We start from the raw sequence: 19,208 nt of genomic DNA, 5'->3' as shown, positions 1-19,208 counted from the left end.
GTGGCTTCTGTTAGTTCTACTGGACAGTCTGTTAAAGTATTTTTCCACTTATTCTAAGGAAATATATACATGCAGATGTGCATTTTTTGCTGGTCAGTAGACACAATTAATGCATATATAAATAATTTTTTATGGTTGTCTTTTCCAGAAGTAGTTATTTTTGTTATGTTTAGAATCCAAGAGCTCTCTTGTAATAATATTTATTTAAGGTCAGAATAAAGGTTATGCTATGGTAGAATACATTCTCTATAAAACACACATGCTGAAGCAGCACACAGTTTATTATCTACTTACATTTGTTTCCTTGATCTTATAGAATTGATATTTGAAGATGCGAAAGTTGATGCTCTATTTATTAAAAATAATTTGAGCTGTTAAAGGGTTTTCATTTTTGTTTGGCTTCACTCTAATGTGCTTATTTACAGAACTCATTTCTTCAGTTCTCATGGATGCATTAAATTTCATCTTCCAACAAGAACATTACTTCCTTTCCAGATAGGCACCATGCTGTCATAGCAGGGGCTGCAGCACAGCCACAGCCAATAACAGTTGCAGACTGATGGATCTCCATGTGGTAGGTCTCCCCAGGTCCTGCAGAAGGCGCTCGGCAGAGGGCAGTCACCTGAGCACTGCTCTGAGGGGACATCGGGGCAGTGAGGGAAGCAGAGCTGCCAGTGGGACCAGCAGCACTGCCTGCCAGCATGTGCCCTGCCACATCTTCTCTGCACAGTCAGATATATATATACCTATATGCACACACAAAAATATATATACACATATCCAGCCGCTGCCTACCTACACCTCAGTGCCACAGAGTGATGCTGAGCACCTCTTCTATGCATCAGCAATGGGCAGTCAAAGAGACCCAGGTATGTTTTGATAAGGACTAAGGAATATAATCAGTGTCTTTTCCTTTGCCCCAAACTGTACATTATAAATCACCAGGGCTGACTGTCAAGAAAAGTGTTTTGCTGCATCTATGCTTGATGCTTATGTACTGAGATACCATTTCCAGATGACTGTCTGAGAGGACAGCTCAGATACCCACCGACAAATGAGACTTGCATTTGTTGTAGTATTCTAGCTCCTATTAGCATTCAAGAGGCTTTTTGGCAGTGTACTCGGTGTACTCACTGGGTCTGCAGTGAACTGTTCTAGTCCATGATTCAAATGATTATCAGCAATAATAGCATTTCTGAAGCAATAACACTTCAGTAGAAAGACAAAGACCTATTCAAAGAGCATGCTGCACAGTACGGGCTATATTTTGTAACTATTCCTTCTCACATAAATGCTTCTTTAATCTTTGGGCCAGCTGTGCTCTCGTGTTAGCACAGATCTTCCATAGTGTGATAGAACAAGTATTTAGCTCCATCCATCAATACTTTAGAAGCATACTTGCACCCATGCACCCTCATGCAAGCTTTCTTACAGTGGATGACTTGCTCCTTGGTCAGCAAGTGCCAGCATGTGCAGACCTGTCAGAACTGGGCACTGCATGAGCCTGGTGCTTAGCAGAGCCCAGCTGCAGAGAGGAACCTGCTGTCCAGGAACCAGGAGAGCAGCTGTGCTGATGGCAGGGTAGTGGGAGCAGGTGGGGTGGATTACCCAGATCAGGAGCTACATAATGGCTAGTGGCCAGGTTGGCTCAGGGGTGGTTTTGCTCTGTATGTGAGGGACTCTGTGCTGTTTTGCTAGTTCTCAGGTAGTCACTTCTTTTATGAGGTTTCCATTTTTATCTTTTGTTTGTAGTTTTGCTCTGGTGCTGATAATAAGGGGTGCTTTAGTATGGGCCTAGGGTAAGGGCTCTTGTCCTGTGGGAACTGAAGGGCTGTATCTCTTATGGGGTTTCTGGAAGAAGAGTGAGAACCTATGCTTTTTCCCTTGGCAGATGTCTCATTTTGCTTTCTAGCACTAACTGGTTGACTGACAGTGTTTCTGGTTTGCTATTTGTGAGGTGCTCAGTACTCTCTTTTCTTGTATGCTAAAGAAGGTAGGGTGAGACTTGATTGACTAGCTCAGTAAAGTAAAGCTCAAGAAAGAGACCTGTGAAGTGTACACTAGGGCTGTCTCTGCGTCAGCCAGCACAGCTGACTGAAGTGGAAGCTGTCATGAGAGAAACACACCTTGACTGTTAGTTATTACAATCTATGGGAGATCCCTGAGTAGGTGAGGGCTAAGCCTTGAGACTGAGTAATACGATAGTGTTCCTCAAATGGAAAGAGTGAAAGCACTGTGTTGTCTTTCTTTCCACAGCTGTCATATACTGCTGTTACTTTGAAAACTTAGTTATTTTTTAATTTTTTAATCTTAGGAGGTAGTTATGAAGAAGGCGAATGAGAAAGTGCTCCTGCTGGGGGACATAAAGCTGATATTTTGTTGCCAGGAGAAATGTGTGGTGAGTAACAGGATCTGAGTTCTTCTACTTTGTATTTACTTTCATTTTCTGTAGTAAAGTATGCATAAGTAAGTCAAATGTATCTACTGTTCCTGAAGGCATAATTAAAAACAGTGGGTCTCACAGAAGCTCTTTTCATTACTATTCAGTGGTAATAGATGTTTATTGACATCAAAACCAGAAACTACACCTGAAGTAAAGTTACAACTGCAGAAAAGGCGTTCAAATGCATCAGTTAAAAAAAAAAAAAAACCTCTAAAAAAAAAAAAATTATTTCAAACAGGAGAAAAAATGAATAAAATGGGGAAGTCAGCAGATGGAAAAATGTGCAGGAATTTAAGAGCTGCATAGAAAAAATAAAAATGTACTGAATAAGAAAGGGAAAAGAAACATAAAAACTGAATGGCAGTAAGATAAAAAAAAAAGGGCCAAATTGTCCACTGTTATAAATGAGCACAGAATTATAATTTGTTTGCAAAGGTCTGGACTTTTTCTACAGCAAACTCAGATCATGGGAAGATGTAGCCTAGATCTGTTCTTTTTTAAGTGGACTGAAGTTAGGGTTTGGGTAAGTTTTCCAACCCTTTTCTGTGCTGCCTTACTAGTGGGTATGTGTTTGAGGCCTCGGTGCTTTTAACTGAAGATGAAAAGAGTTATCCAATGAATATCTTGGACAAAAGTTTTCTTGGTATTCATTGAGAACTTTTAGGGTGGAAATGGGGAAACAATGAAGTGATATCCACAGAACACCTGGAGAAACCAGGTGAGTATTTGACCAGAAATACTGCATGCCGCAAATCTGCACACTCTTCTGTGATGCCAGTGATTAGTGATAGAACTTGGGAGGTCTGATTGATGGTTGGACTTGATGGTATTGAAGATCTTTTTCCAACATAAATGATTTTATGATTCTGTATTATGGCATTTGTCCTCATGTTATGACTTTGCTGTCTTTATTTATGAGGAATGCAAAATTAACTGGTTATTGAAAACCAAGTATAAGCTGAAATAAGAATGCCTAATACTGTTTTGGAATACTTTGAGAGGTGAGGGGGGGAAATTCATTGTAGGTCTTAAAACATATTTTGCTAGATCTCTTAAAGGTTTGGCAATCCTGGCAGTAATTAGTTTGTGTAGTAGTAGGAAGGCAGATTCTATCCATTAGGAAAAAAGACAAGTGTATGCTTTCCATGGTATTTATGAATAATTAATCATAGAATTACTTGGGATGGAAGGGACAGCTAACATGACCCAGTTCCAACTTCATGACATGGGCAGGGCTGCCACCCGCCAGATCAGGATGCCCAGGGCCCCATCCTACCTGGCCTTGAATGCCTCCAGGTGTGGGGCACCCACAGCCTCTCTGGGCAGCCTGTGCCAGTGCCTCACTGTCTTCTGAGTAAAGAGTTCTTTCCTAACATCTGGTGAATTGTTGACCCAGTTTACACCAGTGGAGGATGTGATACTATTTTAATGTTATCTCTGACAGGATTGCTGTTTGCTGAAATTAATACTCTCAGGAGATACTTAAACTCAATTCCATTTCTTAACGTTATTTACAACTCTGAGCTTGAAGAGGGGGATGAGAAGAAACCAGATGAAGTCCTCTATTAATCTGCAGGTGTGACGAATGTCTTTTGATCATGAGAGACCCTTGTTGCCAGCTTTGTTTTTGTTAAAAACACTCAGTGGGAAGAGATACTTCAGACGCTTTGTTCTGTTCATGTTAACTGTACCCTTGGTGAAGTCAGTGTAAGTTGCATAATCAGTACCAAAACTTTGATTAGAACCTGTGAGCAGTCATCTCCATTTTCTGATGTATTTAGGAAAATTGCCTGATGCTCTTTAAATGTGCATAAAAAGAAATTCCCAACACAAAGAATTTGTGTTCTTAATGACCAAAGCAGAAACTAAAAAAGGAATGCAGGGAATAGGTTGTCTTTTTTTAGGGCAGAACCTGATTTAGAGGGAGATGCAGCAGTGTGGATGAAGCCCTGAAACTAAGCGGCTGGAAAACCTCTCTTCCTTGAGTCTCACAGCTGATTGCTGAGTCATACAGCCAGGACATAACAGCTCTGTCCTCAGAGCGGGTCCTCCATAAATTGAAATTCAGTCTGATGGTTGCTATCCATTTGATTGATGTTAGTGACAATAACTGGTAGCACTGAGCTGAGGTTTCTTCTCCAAAATATTCCTAGTTTCAAGCATCTGGGACAGCAAGTACACTGTTTTGGATATATAATAAGGAAAGGGGAATAATGTTCAGTATCAGGTGGGAAACTATATTTACTCATTGAAAGAATACTTCAGTTTAAAGAATATAGGGCTTTAGGTGCTGAAGGCATTAAAGACATTCATTTCTACCTTGAGCACCCAGTGAAATACAGAGAATAAGTAGCAGAAGTTGGTGTGTTTAGCTTTGAGGTGATGGTGGGTACTTTTTTGTCATAGAGTGGAAGCACCTTGGCGATTAAGAATTTTTGATTTAGATAAAGAATTAATTGCGCAATTTTCTTTGTGGTGTTATGTGCAGAAATATTTTAGATGTGTTTCAAGCCACTGCAGGCCAGTAGTGGTTGTGATTGAACAAGTTTTTTGAGTTGCAATGTAGTATATAATAGTCATATCTCAGACTGATGAATTGGTTAGGATAAGGAATGTGTATGCATCGTACTTCAAACAATTTAAAAATAGTATTGTGTGGTAATGAACCAAGTTAGTCTCTTCTATTACCTGCCTTATTAGAGTAATAATGTGCAGATCTTGTTTCACAATACTGCTATAACATTTTTTTGACATGTAAATTCACTGAAGTTCTTCAAGTTTGTATTGATTTTTATAAAAAAGAATTGGTTTATTTGACCTACCTTACTTCGATTTTATTTTTTTCCCCTCCAGGAAAATCAATATAATAAAATAATTCTTTCCTGCTGCACTCTTCTTCACTAAGCTCTGTTGAGAACAGTCAGAAAATCTTTCCTTCAATTATTTCAGACTTGTTTGTATTAAATCCTTTCAAAGGGACCCATGTAAATGTGCTACTCTAATAAGGACATCTCCCTATGATAGAAGCTAAATAAAATTTTACATTTAAGGTGAGTAAGAACCAGTTATGGAGAAAATTGTTCAATATATGTTCCACCCTAATTTCTTTTTCCATGCAAAACCTGCTGCAGCTGTAAAGTAGGAGAGGAGTTTAACAATACAGTATGCATAATTCATGCTTTTGGCCTTCTGTCTGCCTTTTTCTGGAATCCTACATATTTAGATTAAGTAAAATTATTCTTGCCTACTATCAATACAGTTTGTTTTCAAGGAATATAATGCAACATATAACAGACACTACTTGGAACAAAATACCATTTTCAGTTCTGCATGACAGATCCTGGCTTAACATTCTTGGAGTTCTGTATCATAGAATAACGGGGCTTTGAAAAGAGTTTTTCTCTATATTGTAGTGATTCGCTTAATATTCAGTAGAGTTTTAGATGACTTTTCACATAGTTATTTTCAAAGTTTTGCCAACTGTTAGTTTTGATTAAAGTTCAATTTTACTGCTGCTCATTATTGATTTTAAAAACAATCTATTACTTCAATGCTTTAGATGTTATTTCCATGACCAAAAGCCATTTTCTGGATGGGAGCCTTGCCTTCCCAGCAAAAGAAATGTGGTTTTTGAGATTTCACCACCAAGTATTTTAAATCTCATAGCTTTTCAAGTCAATAATTCAAATCAACGTGCCTTGAAAAGATCAAGGTAAATTATGGACTCTTGGCTTTTGGATTGAAAGTGCTGGACCTCCTTTTTAGATTGAATTGGTTCTAATGTTATTCAATTTTTTTTTTTTTGCCTACCCATCTTTTGCTGGAAATAGCTTTGTAAAAACCCAAAATGAAACCAACTACAGCTTTGAAACATTAGAACTAAAAAAAAATGTCCATATAATATTGCCAGTTTGTAATTAAACAATATAAATATATATTATACAAAATGAAGTTATACTCTCTAGTTGAAATGTGAATGTTTATCACTTTCCTTATGCTGGTGTTCTGAGTCTTTGTGGTGCTTTTTGAGACTTTTCAGCCTTCAGCTGAGTTCTAAACTTTTATTTAGAATATTATTTATTTATTATAGTATTTATTATATTCCATTCAACAAGGCTGAATTTCTCATTAAGTTTTCCATAGTGAAGCTTTAGGAATAACACTGGCTTACTCATTGCAACTGAATATTTGAATTACTGAGTTAAAGAATAATTCAGATTCTCCCAGTTGCTTATACTGGGGAGCAGAGTGTGTCAGTTTGAGTGTCGCAGCTGGAACTGAGTCTGTCTACAGATGCACCTGCAGAGGTGTTCTTCCCAATACTTTCCAGATGTTTCAGTGCTCCCCTCCTGCTTCGGTTCATGCTTATGGAAAGAAAATGGAAACATAAATATTCCTGCACTTGTAAAATAAAGCAGAAATTCTCCATCCTTGGAGTACCGTAGCTGTTAGTGTTTCAGGCGTTGTAAGCTAGGGCTGGAAGATGGCTGGGAGGAGACTCTCCACTCTTAAAAATGTGAAATTTGCCTTTATCTCTCTGAAAATACTTAACAAAAGACAGGAATTGGTCCCTGATGGTTAATTCACTGTCACAGACAATACCAGCACATCCTTCCTGAACTGTTTTTATTTACCCATACTATTACTTGAAAAGAATAATACTGCGAGTGCAACTTCCCTAGTGGTCTCCTATTTCGATATAGATCTAAAGTCTGAGTTTGAATCAAAAATCCCAATGTGCAAGTTCTCTTGGGTTTGTCTGCAGTTATTTATATGTCCTAGCAAATGAAATCCAGCGCTGTATCATTTGTTTTATGCATTGCAATAGTGTATTTTGGTTGCAACATCCAAATTTCTAGGAAGACTGTCTATGAAGCAACCATTCTCTACTGGGGTCAGGATTGTTTTTGTAGGAACTCATTTATTGGTTTGCATAGGCTAAGGCTTCATAGCAGACTCTGTGCCATACAGCATCTCCTTGACAGTCATAAGTGCTCAGCTCTGTGCATGAAGCTCAGATGTACTGCTGCTTCAAGGAGCGCTTTTGCGGCTGTCAGGTTCCCCCAGTTTGTGCTCTGAACTCCTGAGCTGGGCAGCAGCTCTCCTACCCATGTTCTCTTGAGCATTCTTCCTTCTCTGATAAAGATTTTTTTTTTTGCTTTCAAGGTAGATATCTGTTAGCTGTGAAGAAACTTAAGTATCTGAAAGGTACAGTTCATACTGCTCTTCTTGAAGGTATTGCCTATTGATATAGACTTCTGCTGTAAATATAGAGTAGCACTGAAAAGGGCAAAATATGAAATAGAATTAAATTTATAGTGACTGCAAACAGCGAAGCTTCTTATCAGTGTAATTCCTGATTGCCATCATAATGCAAGTGGTAAAACCTTAGTGTTTCCTATTAATTTGTATGTTTGAGCATATCTCCATTTTAGTTTTTCACTGTCAGCCCTGCACAGTGTTATTCCTTTGATTGCATCAGATGAGCTTTAAGAAAAGGGTTTAGTGAGAACTGTTGGTGATAGGTGGATGGCTGGATTGGATGATCCTGTGGGTTTTTTCCAACCTTGGTGTTTCTGTGATTCAGTAACTCTATGGAAAGAAATGACTGGTTTTGATTGGGAGCAATTACAGACTGTAAATGGAGTCATCTGTTGGACCAAGATGAGTTCTTGGGAGAAAGATTTGTTCTTTGCAGCCTTAAGGGTGGAATTGGGGCAGTGCATATGGGCCCAGCAGCAGAGGTTGGTGTTTGCATCTATAGCTGTGAACATCTTGGAAGGCTTTTGCCTAACAGTCCCAAACTGCTCATTTGAATGTCAGAATTGCAGAAAGAAAACAAGAACAATATTATAACCAAAACAAATACATGTTTACTTAGCATGTAAAAACATTAGAAGGGTCAATTCCTTGCACTGGAACATCTTGAGTAGTTCTTTGTATAACTTAACAGTGACATTGGGATTTGCCATTAGTGACTGATAATGATCTTATGCAGCCTAACACATCTCATGTTAAGGGGTGACTTGCTCATCAGAGAGGAGTATTCCAGGTCATAGCTAAAGATTTTTGTATTGAGTCCTCCACAGTATCACTGTGATGTGGGACTTAGGGCAGTGTCCAATTCTGGGGCAGAAGGAGCACTGTGTCTGGAGCTACTGCAGATGGAGTCAGGAAGGATAAGGTCATTTCTGGAGTTAGTCTGAATCTTGGTCTTGGAGGTGTTTTAGCTCTACTGCCTCTGGTGTACACTTGTTAAGATTTCTTTTTCTCTTATTTTTATTCTGCACTTCTGGAGTTCAGTGGTCTATATTTACATGGAAATCACTGTCATAATTTATGCCACGTGCTTGCTGGATTTAGTACTTTGTGAAGGCAATAATCCTAAGTATGAATAAAAATTCAACACTCTAGGCAGTAGTAGCAGCAATTCTTATATTCCTAATATACTGTAGCATTTTTAAAGGTTTAAAAAAATTGTTTTCAGTTTGCCTTTAAATCGTTTCTGAATGATGGTCTTCTTCAGCTGATTGCTTCCTTGACATCCAAATGACATCCTGTGTTGCACATTCATAATTTAGGGTATGAAATGTGTTGCAAAGGGAAGAATGGAAATTGAGTTTGAAGTTAAATATATTGCTCTTAGGGTAAATTAGCAAGAAATAATGCATACAATCCTAGTCTTTATGTTTACTTAGCACATACACAGGGTAGGAATGAATATATTATATCATGATGTGCATGTTCTTATACATAAAATGGAAACTGTAAATATTTGCTGCTTCGTGTGTGGAACACCTACTCTAAATAGGAATGCTGTATTTAAATATTCAATTTAACTTCCAAGACCAAACCCATCTTGTGTTTTTTACTGGAGGAGTGAGGCTGGCTGCTGATGAATTTGAAGTTCTTCAGAGTTAAGCCTATAATCTGTACTTATATAAAACTCCATTTGCAAAGTTTCCCCTTGGCTTAGCCCTGTTGATGATTGGTATATTTAAAATGCAGCTTATTTATGCTACAACTCCTGTTGGCATGGATGGAATCAAAGCAGGGCATATGTTGTTTTATAATTTTTGCTTTGCAGAATTTTCTTCTACAAACTATTCTGGGGTGTGTGGGGGAACAAGCACTGTGGAACAATATAAACTTTTGCAAAAACTGGTGGAAGTTTGTAAATACGCTGTATTACTCCTCATTGTACCATCTAGATGTCAGCTGGGCTTCTGAAATCAATGTCATCTAGTGAAGCTTATTGGATTGTGAATGCCTAGGAGCAGCTCAGTTTGTGTAAACCAGTGGGTGGTGGCTTTGGTGATTTCAGGAGACAAAACATGTCACTGCCTTGCTGTTGCTGTGAAGGGGGGTGGTATGCAATCCTATTCCCTTACCTTTCATAACCTCATGCTGATACAGGCATTGCTAGCCTGGCAGTAGCTCCAGCAACAGTGAGCCATCTCCTGTGAAGCTGCCAAGGTAGTGGAAGGTTGAAGGGGAGTCACAGGAGCTGAGGAAGGAGTGGGAGTGAGGGAGAAGAAGGGAAGAGACTGGCCCCTCCCTGCCTGTTGTGGCTAGGAGCTCTTGGGTCTGCTCACCAGTTTTGGGTACTGCACTGCGTGGGACATCCGATGGCATCTGAAGGACCAGTTAAAATGCCTGCTTCTTTAATTCACCTTCTGCTCCCTATTGCCATCAGTTGTGAGATGTAGTACTCAGATTTGCAGACTTTTGTGAAGTTGTAAGAGTTTGTGCGTTTTAATGCTTCTGTATGAAAAATGATTGGAGTTCCTTTCTGTATCCATTATTACCTATGTAGTACTGCTACTTTTAGTCCTTGTCTGTTTAGCTGTTTCCTCTTCCTGCATACAAAGGCTTGAAAATGACTGTTTTAACAGGATCATACTTCCTCTGTCTTTGCATTCAGTAGTTCAGACACAGATTCTGTTTGTGATTTGCAAACTCCAGGAGTAGTAAAGAGTGAAAATCTTTTCTTGGATGTTTGCTTTTATCAAGATTTAACTTGTCTTTTTGCCTATGGTCTTTTGTCTGTAGTTATTAATTATAGTCAGAGAAACATTTTCAATGATTAATTGACTACTGCTTAAAACAATAAGGCTGCTTAATAAGCAAAACAGTGCAATCTTCTGCATTGTCTATTTTTGTGGGATCTTCAGTAACAAAGCTCTTATGCACACTAGCAATTTTTGCACTATAAAATGAGGGGAAAAGTTTCCTGTAGCTGTAAGTTCTTTGGACCTCTCAGATGTTGAAAAATATTTTTGAGATACTGTCAGAGTTCTCAAGGATTAAGTTGAATGGCCTGCAGGTAGTGCTGGCTTAAGCTGAAGCCTGATGAGATAGATGGCATCTCCACGCCACAGACTCCTCCCCTAACACTTCCTTTCTATCCGTGTGCTTTCTCCACAGCATGGACTAGCAGAATAAATATTTTGGCTAGCTGAGAGGAGGCATGAGGTTGAGGGATTATGATCTCCCACGTTCTAAGATTGCATACCTTAAATAGCTGTACCTATATATTTTACTTTTCATTTAAGTATTTAGTCCTTTATTTTTGATGGTTTTATTTTCTTCCTTTTCTATGTTCATCCCTAACAATTTATCTCGCTATCTTCCTGCTATTTCCCAACCATCTCTCTTAACTGGGGTGCTAATGTATTAAATATGATATTGCAATGCTATTTGAAATCAGGCAAATTGATTCCGTCCTCTCAAACTCAAACAGTTCAACTCCTAGTGATGATGTGCTCATTTCTCTGTCATTTTGACCCATCTTATTTTGGAACAGCACAAGATGGAGGTGTTTGTAGCCAGTGAGAAGGATGAGATTTTTGTACTGACAGAGACATTTGTGTCTAACACAGTTAATGGCAGCCATGGTGACACCTGTTCTAATATTTGTTTGCAAGCTTGTATGTCATTTTTAATAGTGTTCTCCATAATATGGAAGATGAAGGCACTAATCTCTCCCAGGAAGGTGACAGGGATGCTATTCATTTTCTTGAGTACTTTTCTCTTGCTGCTTTGCAATCACAAAACGAGCCTGATTACATGGTTTAGAAGCATATTTAGAGACTAAAAGAATCAAAGTTCATCTGCTTTCATGGCCTCTAGTAAAGGAGAGATTCCCTTGGAAGCCCTATGAGTAAAATTATCACCATAATAAGCCCAGAGTTTTGTCACTGACTTGACAGGAACGATGGCATCTTCAGGTCCCTAACCATAACCCAGAGAATGCATGTTAAATATATCAAGGAAGAAAACTCCAAATGTACTGTTTTAAGAATATTATATCCATTTAGTTTGATTATCTGCAAGAAGAAAACTGTGGTCAATTGAGTGTAGCAATCCTTTACTGGGCCAGCATATTTCTACAAGTTTACTGTGAAACTCTGTGAGTACAATAACCAACATTTAAATTCTCCTTCGCCTTGAAGAAGAAAACTTCATCTAATTAAAATAAATGACAAATTGTATCACTTAGTGGTAACTTTTTCATGCTGGGATTGTCCTTGGCATCCTTCGTCTGGTTCCTGAAAGTAATTGTGATGTAGGGAACAACAAAATTATCTTTACAGCTGTGCTTTTAGGTCTCTCTGTAAACTTTCAGATAATCCCTAATAGGCTGCAGATGCTGCTGCTTATCAATAAGATTGACTTAAACATCTTAAATCAAACCCTCAATTAGACTAAAATTGGCATTGCTAATATATGGTAGTAATAGGGTGGAAACCTCATTTTGTGAAACAATGATTTGTACTAGTTTGCAAATTAAAGTTTTAGCGTTATAATTGGCCTACTAATGTACTGTTGTTAATGCCTGAAGCAAGTTAAGTTGATCTATTGATAGGCAATAAAACTCACAGAAATAAATTGTGAAAATAAATAAGTTCTGTTAAGTGTGGGTTTTTTTTTTTTTGTTTTTAAGCTAAAGCCAAATAACTGGTTGTTAGAAATGGCCTAAGAGTATATTACTTGCAATGCTTTGTAGCTGTGATGTGGAGGATGGTGGTGTTAAGACTTGTGCTGAGTGTAGCCAAAAAATGATCCATCCAGGATTTTCCTTAAAGCTCTGTGCATTGAGGGTAAGCGCAAACATTTTAATATGAACATCTAAGTATGGTGGATGCCACCAGTATTTTTAGGAAGAGGACTAAATGTATAAATGACGATGTGTTTAAATTTAAGAAGTTCACATGGAGGCCCCTTCAGTCAGGTGTCTGGCAAAAAATTGTCCCTATTCTTGGCATTCAGTGTTGTTGCATTCCAAAGTACACATCAGATATCAGGGAGGACTTAAATCCACAAAGTGATTGTTAATGTGCAAGCCATGATGAGGTTTCCTCAGGCTCAAAAAAGAAAATTGTTTTGATCCTGCAAGGCAGTAGCCCTTATAGGAAGCTAAGAGCTCCTCACTGGGCTGCATAGACAGATCCAGTGAGAGAGAAGCTGTTGGTAGTCCAACAAAATCTGCAATCATCTTTATGTTACCATTTCCCTATAATACAGATCCATAATATAATAAACATCCATTATACCAATGCTGTGAACACTATAGATGTATTAAAGAACATTTTTTGATTAAGAATGTTTGAAATGAGTGCAAGTGACAATATTTCGATATCAGTGCATGGAAGTTGTCGTACTTAAAGTAGTACTCGGAAGAATGAGAAATCCTGATGAATTGCTTTCAGTTTTAAATTTGTATAGTCTTAAAATAGGAATTATTTATTGAAAATGTAATTCGTGTAGTTCAGTGTATTAGTTGTCAATGCCATGTTTAGCATTAAATTAAAAATACTAATCTTTCTGTTGACTTAACATTGTCACTTAATTGGAAGAAACTTCCATTGCAAATCCCTAACATAATGAATTTTGTTGATTATTTTATTTTGCCACAGTTCCTTACCTCAAATATAATAACTTCTATGCTCTAGGTACTTGTACCTTACAATGAAATGTGTTTAAAACAAACAAACAAAACCCACAAAACTGTGGTGCATTAATGCCAGTTGTTTGGATTTCTGCATGCTGTCATAGTTAGCCAGGTGAATATGTGTGGGTAGGGAAGCACCTTTGGGAGATGAGTTATGATTTCATTGAAAAAATGTATTTCCTTTTACAACGTAAGCTGTCCCTCAATGCTGGCAAAGATCTTTCAAATCTTTTTCCTAACTCTGAAGGCAAAATTACTATGGAAGTAAAAAAAAAAAAATTTAAGAAATACGTTTCATTCCCAATAAATAAGTTAAAACATGCAACAGACCTAGCAGAACAGGTGGTTAGGAAATGGGAAAGCTCATACAGAGAGTGTGAAACACACGCTGGTAGACAGAATAGTGAAATAGAGGAGGATACTAAGATTATCTGGAGCACATACTGAAGTCCTTTAGTGCATGCAGGTAAAGAGAAAAAAGAAGGTGGCAAGTATCCTCAAAGGCACTTTCAGGATTTGTTTGTGGTCCGAGTACGGACTTCCAATTACAGAGAATACTGTGAAAAAACACAATTTCTGTTCTGTGCTGGCAACTTGCTCTGTTTCTCATCTGACTCTTTTACAGACAACAGGTTCCTGACTGATCACCTAGAATTTCTGGTCACAGTGCTGATTTCAGACAATTGCACTGAGGTGAAAAAAAAAGTCATAAACCTTCCATCAGTACAAGAATGTGTGAACAGTCCTTGCGGACCTGATCAATGATTCATTACAACCACTTATCTGTCTCTAACAATAGTCTTTGCTACAGTTACAAAGTTACTAAATAAACCTGGAGCAACAAATCCTGAGCAGAAACTGGTGGAAGACCCCTTGTCATTAAACCTATAAATTATTTTGTTTTTTCTCAAATTATTTTGTAAATTTTGCTAAAGTACTGTTAATGTATGTTCAAATAAGGGGGAAACAGAACAAAACCCAACATCCGTTCTGACTTGATTGGAGCCATGTCTCTCCTGGTGGTAGTGATTTCATTCCAGTAGTATTTTGGTTTTGGAGTAAAATTTTCCTTCATCCAGAGAATATCAGTTCTTTACGTTTCTTGAATGTATGGCCTTGTAGGGTTCCATTTCCTACTGTGCAGTCTTTGTAGTCTGTGATGTTATTGGAGTGGCATAATTCTGCTTCAAGGGGCAGGCAGAAACAACAAACAGCCAAGATGCTGGCTGTGACAATTACAGCTGGAAAAAACCAACTCCAATGAAGATAAATCAGGCGGGAATAAATTTCTCATGAGTCCCTTAGAAACTTGCAAAGAGTTTTACTGGCACGCTTCTGCAAGTTAAAATGCTAACATAGTGTTTTTCTTTATCAGCTTTGAGGCAGGTAAATAATGGTGAAGAAGTGATATAAATGTTTGGAGTGGGATCTGGTGTGTGCTAATTTTCTCTCTTTTTATTTGCCCCAGAATTCTCTTATTCAAATCCTATGGGACTAAAGCATAAGGGAAGATTTGCACATTTAAAAGTAGAGCTTATTCTATAAATGTACTGGCATTTCAAACAAGCATGTTGGAGAAAGGAGGTGGGACTAGAGGGAAGGGAGGAGAGAGCAACAGGTTGCAGATATTTGAAATGGTAGCTCAGAGGATTTCCAAATGCAAATGCTGTGACTGTTGCGCGACTCACACAAAACAGTAATAGAAGTGGAGGTGATGAGAGAATGGCTAAAATTAATGGATTGTTAAAGTGCATTTTGGAAATGGGGAAGAGCCATGAAAAAATAAATCGGGGTAAACAAGAGAGCTAAGAGATGCGTGTGTCCCAAGCAGCTCAGTGTGTGCTAAACGTGTGTTCTGGAGATGGGGGGGGTCACCAGTGTTAAATGGTGAAAGGCATTAGCCAAAATGGGGTATGACAGAGGTGCTTAGATGAGGAAAAGTAGGACACAGTGTTTGAAGTAATGAGGAAGAAATGTTAAACATGGTCATTTTTAGATCTGCTAGGCTAACGAGTTCAGCCTGGAAGCTGTCCTTCAGAGCTGCTGTTCTCCAATCTGATGATTAAAATTTTCCAAGAATGTACAAACCTTGTCAATGTCCTAAGCTCATCATGAGCAGGGAACTAATAAAAACCAAGTGATTTCTATTTAGTAATTAAGTGAAGTGAATAGAAAGATGTTAGGTTTGAGATGGCAAACTGAAATGGCTATGTTAGTGTGGCTGTCCCTCAAATGCTAGGAATGTCACTGTTGTCTCATGTGTACCATGTGAGATGAAATCAGACGGGGGGGGAGAACTGTATTAAACACTAGCAAGACCTGTGTTCTGAGATGGAGAAATTACTATTTCGTAAGGAAGAAATACAACCAGAAGGGTTTGTTAAATAGAGTGCTAGAGAAGTGTGGATTTCTTATTCTTCTGTTTTAGACCTGGTTTTTACAAGAATATCTTTTTCTCAATCTGAGTGAAAATATAAAAGAAATAAAAAATAAGGAGCTGAAAAAAGGTAGCAGTTAAAATGTGAGAGTTGAGTACTTCGTACCATTTAACCGTAGGAAGCTGGAGGCTGTATTCAGCCAGCTCTTTGTGTGGGACCTGGAAATGGAGAAGTGTCTGAATGCTTACTGCAGAGTGCATCTTAGGTTTGTGCTAGCTGCTGCAGCTCTTTATTGCCACTTTTACCTTTCTCTTTGTGTGTGTGCAGTATGGAAGTGTGTTAGGGCAGCCTGAAGAAAGCCTAAGGGACAAATTCTACCTTCTGATGCCCTGCTAATACTTAGTAAGCAGGAGTTTTAAGTGTTTTGTTCTAAAATATGAGTTATGGCCTTATAAATAGATGTGCTATGGATAGAATTTTTAAGAAATCTTATGAAACTTCACTGGTGTGTTCTGGTCTTGTTCACTTTGATAATCACGGAACTCGGCAGCCAGAGGGGCAGCCCAGAAGTGTTGCACTGACATGTTCAGCATCTTGCTGTAGTGTTTCCCTGGGTCTGATAATGAGTGTGGCATTCTAGTATTGCCTCTGATGAAAGGAAAGCTTCCAAAAAATACACAGTGTAAATTAGTACCAACTTATCTGCAGGCAGAAATGTTCAAAGGACTGCTAATTATAGCTGTGTGTGTTATGGCTGCGTGTGCTGAGTGCCCAGTTGCACTGCTGGGTTGCAGGTGAGAGCTGTGCTAGGAGGTTGCCTTGGTTTGGGGATGGACTCGTAAGGAGGTGTTGGGCAGTCTATACAAGAGTGTGCCAAAAGTGCTCAGATTCAGATAGCCTTAATCTGCAGAAGTTATAACTTCTGTGCAGACATAAAAGCCTAATCATGCTATCTAAAGTTAACTTATTGGCATATTGGCACTACTTTTGGAAGAGTATGTCTCAAACTTACCTATCATGGATGGATGCACTGCAAGCCAGGGAGACCAAATCTTCTGAACTTCATTTTTTTGCAAGTGAAAGGACACAGCCAAGGCTATAGGAGCTGATAATTTCCTTACTTGCACCTTTTAATAACTGGAAGATAAGCAGCCTTTAATTTTATAGTTTCTCCTTAGAGATGACGTTGCTCCTGTGTGTCTCAGGGTTCGTCTCTGAAGCCATATTGCTTGCAAATGTTTTTCCCAGTTCATAGCAACCTCTGTGTAGTCCTTACTTTTAGTGCAGTTCTTGATACTGCTCTCCATCCTTATGTCTCTTGGCATTTATGGTGCTGCAACTCCCCTGTGGCCTTGCTATGTGCCTGTCTGTGTGCCTGCAGGTGTCTCCTTGTCTCCTGCTTTTATGGCCCTCTCTCGTCTGTCTCCCAAAAGCCACACAGTGTGTGTGCACAAATGTAATTCATACTAAGTACTGCTTTCCAGTTCAGATTTATTTATGAATTTTTCTAAAGTGGGTATTTATAGGTACTCTCTGTTTAATCTTTCATGCAGTTGGCGACTGCTGCTGTTTTGGTGTAGCGCCACAGGAGTAAATGAGGTCTTGAGTGAATAACTGCACGTCACCCTCAGCAGAGCGGTCCTCATGTACTTCATCTGCAAAATATTCATACAACTGGAAAGGCAGCATCATAGCAACCAGCAGAACAGCTGAGCCAGGTCAGAGCACTGGCATCAGAAGGCTTCTGTAGCCATCTCAGATGTGTCTCAGCCCATCTCTTGCACTTGCTTCCCAAGTGGGGGGAACACAAAAACAAACAAAACTTAAATGGTATCAGTGTCTACAGAAATATCACTTCAGCATCAATATGTAAGTTTCCGATCTGTCATCGTCCCATGTCAAATGGTGAATTCTTTGAGCTCTTACTATTTTTTTGTCCATCTATACCACTTGTACTCAACAATTAATCTTCAGTTTGGGCAGAAAGGATTTGTGAAGATTCATCTCTGAATCTTGCTGGAGGTGGGTGAGGGAAAGAGATTTAGATGTATTCCTGAAATGGGAGAGAGAGACGGGAGAAGAGAGAAACACCTTTGGGGTCTGGGAGTGAAGAGCCTGTTCTGACAGGGAAGAGGCCTGAAGAGAAGTAGATATCTCTGCAAGTCAGAGGTGTCTGAGCAGGACTTGGGGAAAATGAAGCAAAACCCAGCCACCTTAGGTGATGGCCAAAACCATAAATCATTCTTTAGTGACTTGTATACAATTAATTTCAATCTCAGTTTCTGAGGTGCATGGGATAGAGACAAGATCTGCGTGAGTTCAAGAGGAAGAGAATTACAGTTTTGACATGCTTTCCTGGCTGACCATTACCATTCTGAAATAGTCCAGACTAGATCTATTCATTTTGCATGGTTTTCCGTATAGTGTGAGGTGCTGTCTTAGTTTCCTACATCTTCCAGGCAAAATGTGCAATTGTCATTTCTTCCATGTGGAGAAATACCTCAGCTGCTGAAGAGTTGAGTCTGGGCTGACATATGCTTGTTCCTCTCCTGAGAAAATACCATCTCCAGAGGGGCAAATAAAATGAAGGGAAGGTGAAAGTTTAATAGTTTAAAGTAGGCCTCATGTCCTTAAACAAATAACTCTCTCAATCAAAAATGCAACAGAAAAAACTCAATCTTTCCCCCTTTTCCATTTTCTGGAGGGGAAGTGAGGAAAGGGAGGAGGAATAAATACTGCCAGGAAAAAAATTGCAGATACATATTTGGCAAAGAAGTCCTTTTTTTTCCTCTCCTGTGTCTCATGAAGTATGAATAAAAACAGCACTCACAGCCAACCTGTTCTATGTTAGCATATCTACTTTTTCCATTATGCTCAGTTTTCTTAAGAAAAAATATTCTAATATAAAAACATATTCAAGTGATGTAGCATTTCAGGATTCTACAAGCTGGACCCATCACCTGTGATTTTTCTTAGCTCTAATTTGCAGAGTGGCGATCTCTTTCCACAATGAGAATTAAATGCTCCCTTGTGAGTACTCCTTAGCTCTTAGGCAGCCACCACAGTCTCTGATTCCCCCGAGGAGCACGAATTGAAAAAGTAAGAGGACCATCTTTATTAACAATGTAATCTTACCATACATAATAAGCTAAAAATTGAGATAGGGCACTTGTAGCTGAATGAGCTGGGATTGGTGTAAGGGTGTTTTGAGCTTCAGTATCATTATAAAATAACACCCTGTAGGTAGATGTGAAATTTAACTTCATGTTTGCCAGTGGTCTATAAATAACTTCTGCAGCTTCCTTTTTAAGCTGTCTGTGCATTTTTGTGTCACTTCCAATTATTGTCGTGTTGGCTGTTTTCTAAAGCTTTGCACTGAATAGAGAAAGCCAAATCCCTTTTACCTTCCAAGAAGTGAAGAGTATGTGTAAGT

The 19,208-nt window shown here is 38.7% G+C and overlaps 1 long non-coding RNA gene across 2 annotated transcripts in view; it reads left to right on the top strand.

The window, feature by feature from the left end:
* The first annotated feature begins 1,650 nt into the window (after nt 1-1,650).
* LOC125696786 (uncharacterized) overlaps nt 1,651-19,208 on the top strand; it is a 55,147-nt gene continuing 37,589 nt past the window's right edge. For both annotated transcript variants that reach the window (XR_007378531.1, XR_007378532.1), the window contains exons 1-2: nt 1,651-1,705; nt 2,315-2,398. This is a non-coding gene — a long non-coding RNA (uncharacterized LOC125696786). The remainder of the gene's footprint in view (nt 1,706-2,314; nt 2,399-19,208) is intronic.

Source organism: Lagopus muta, chromosome 8 (assembly GCF_023343835.1).
Source record: "Lagopus muta isolate bLagMut1 chromosome 8, bLagMut1 primary, whole genome shotgun sequence".
NCBI classification, from domain to species: Eukaryota; Metazoa; Chordata; class Aves; order Galliformes; family Phasianidae; genus Lagopus; species Lagopus muta.
This window is presented reverse-complemented; position numbering and strand designations above follow the sequence as displayed.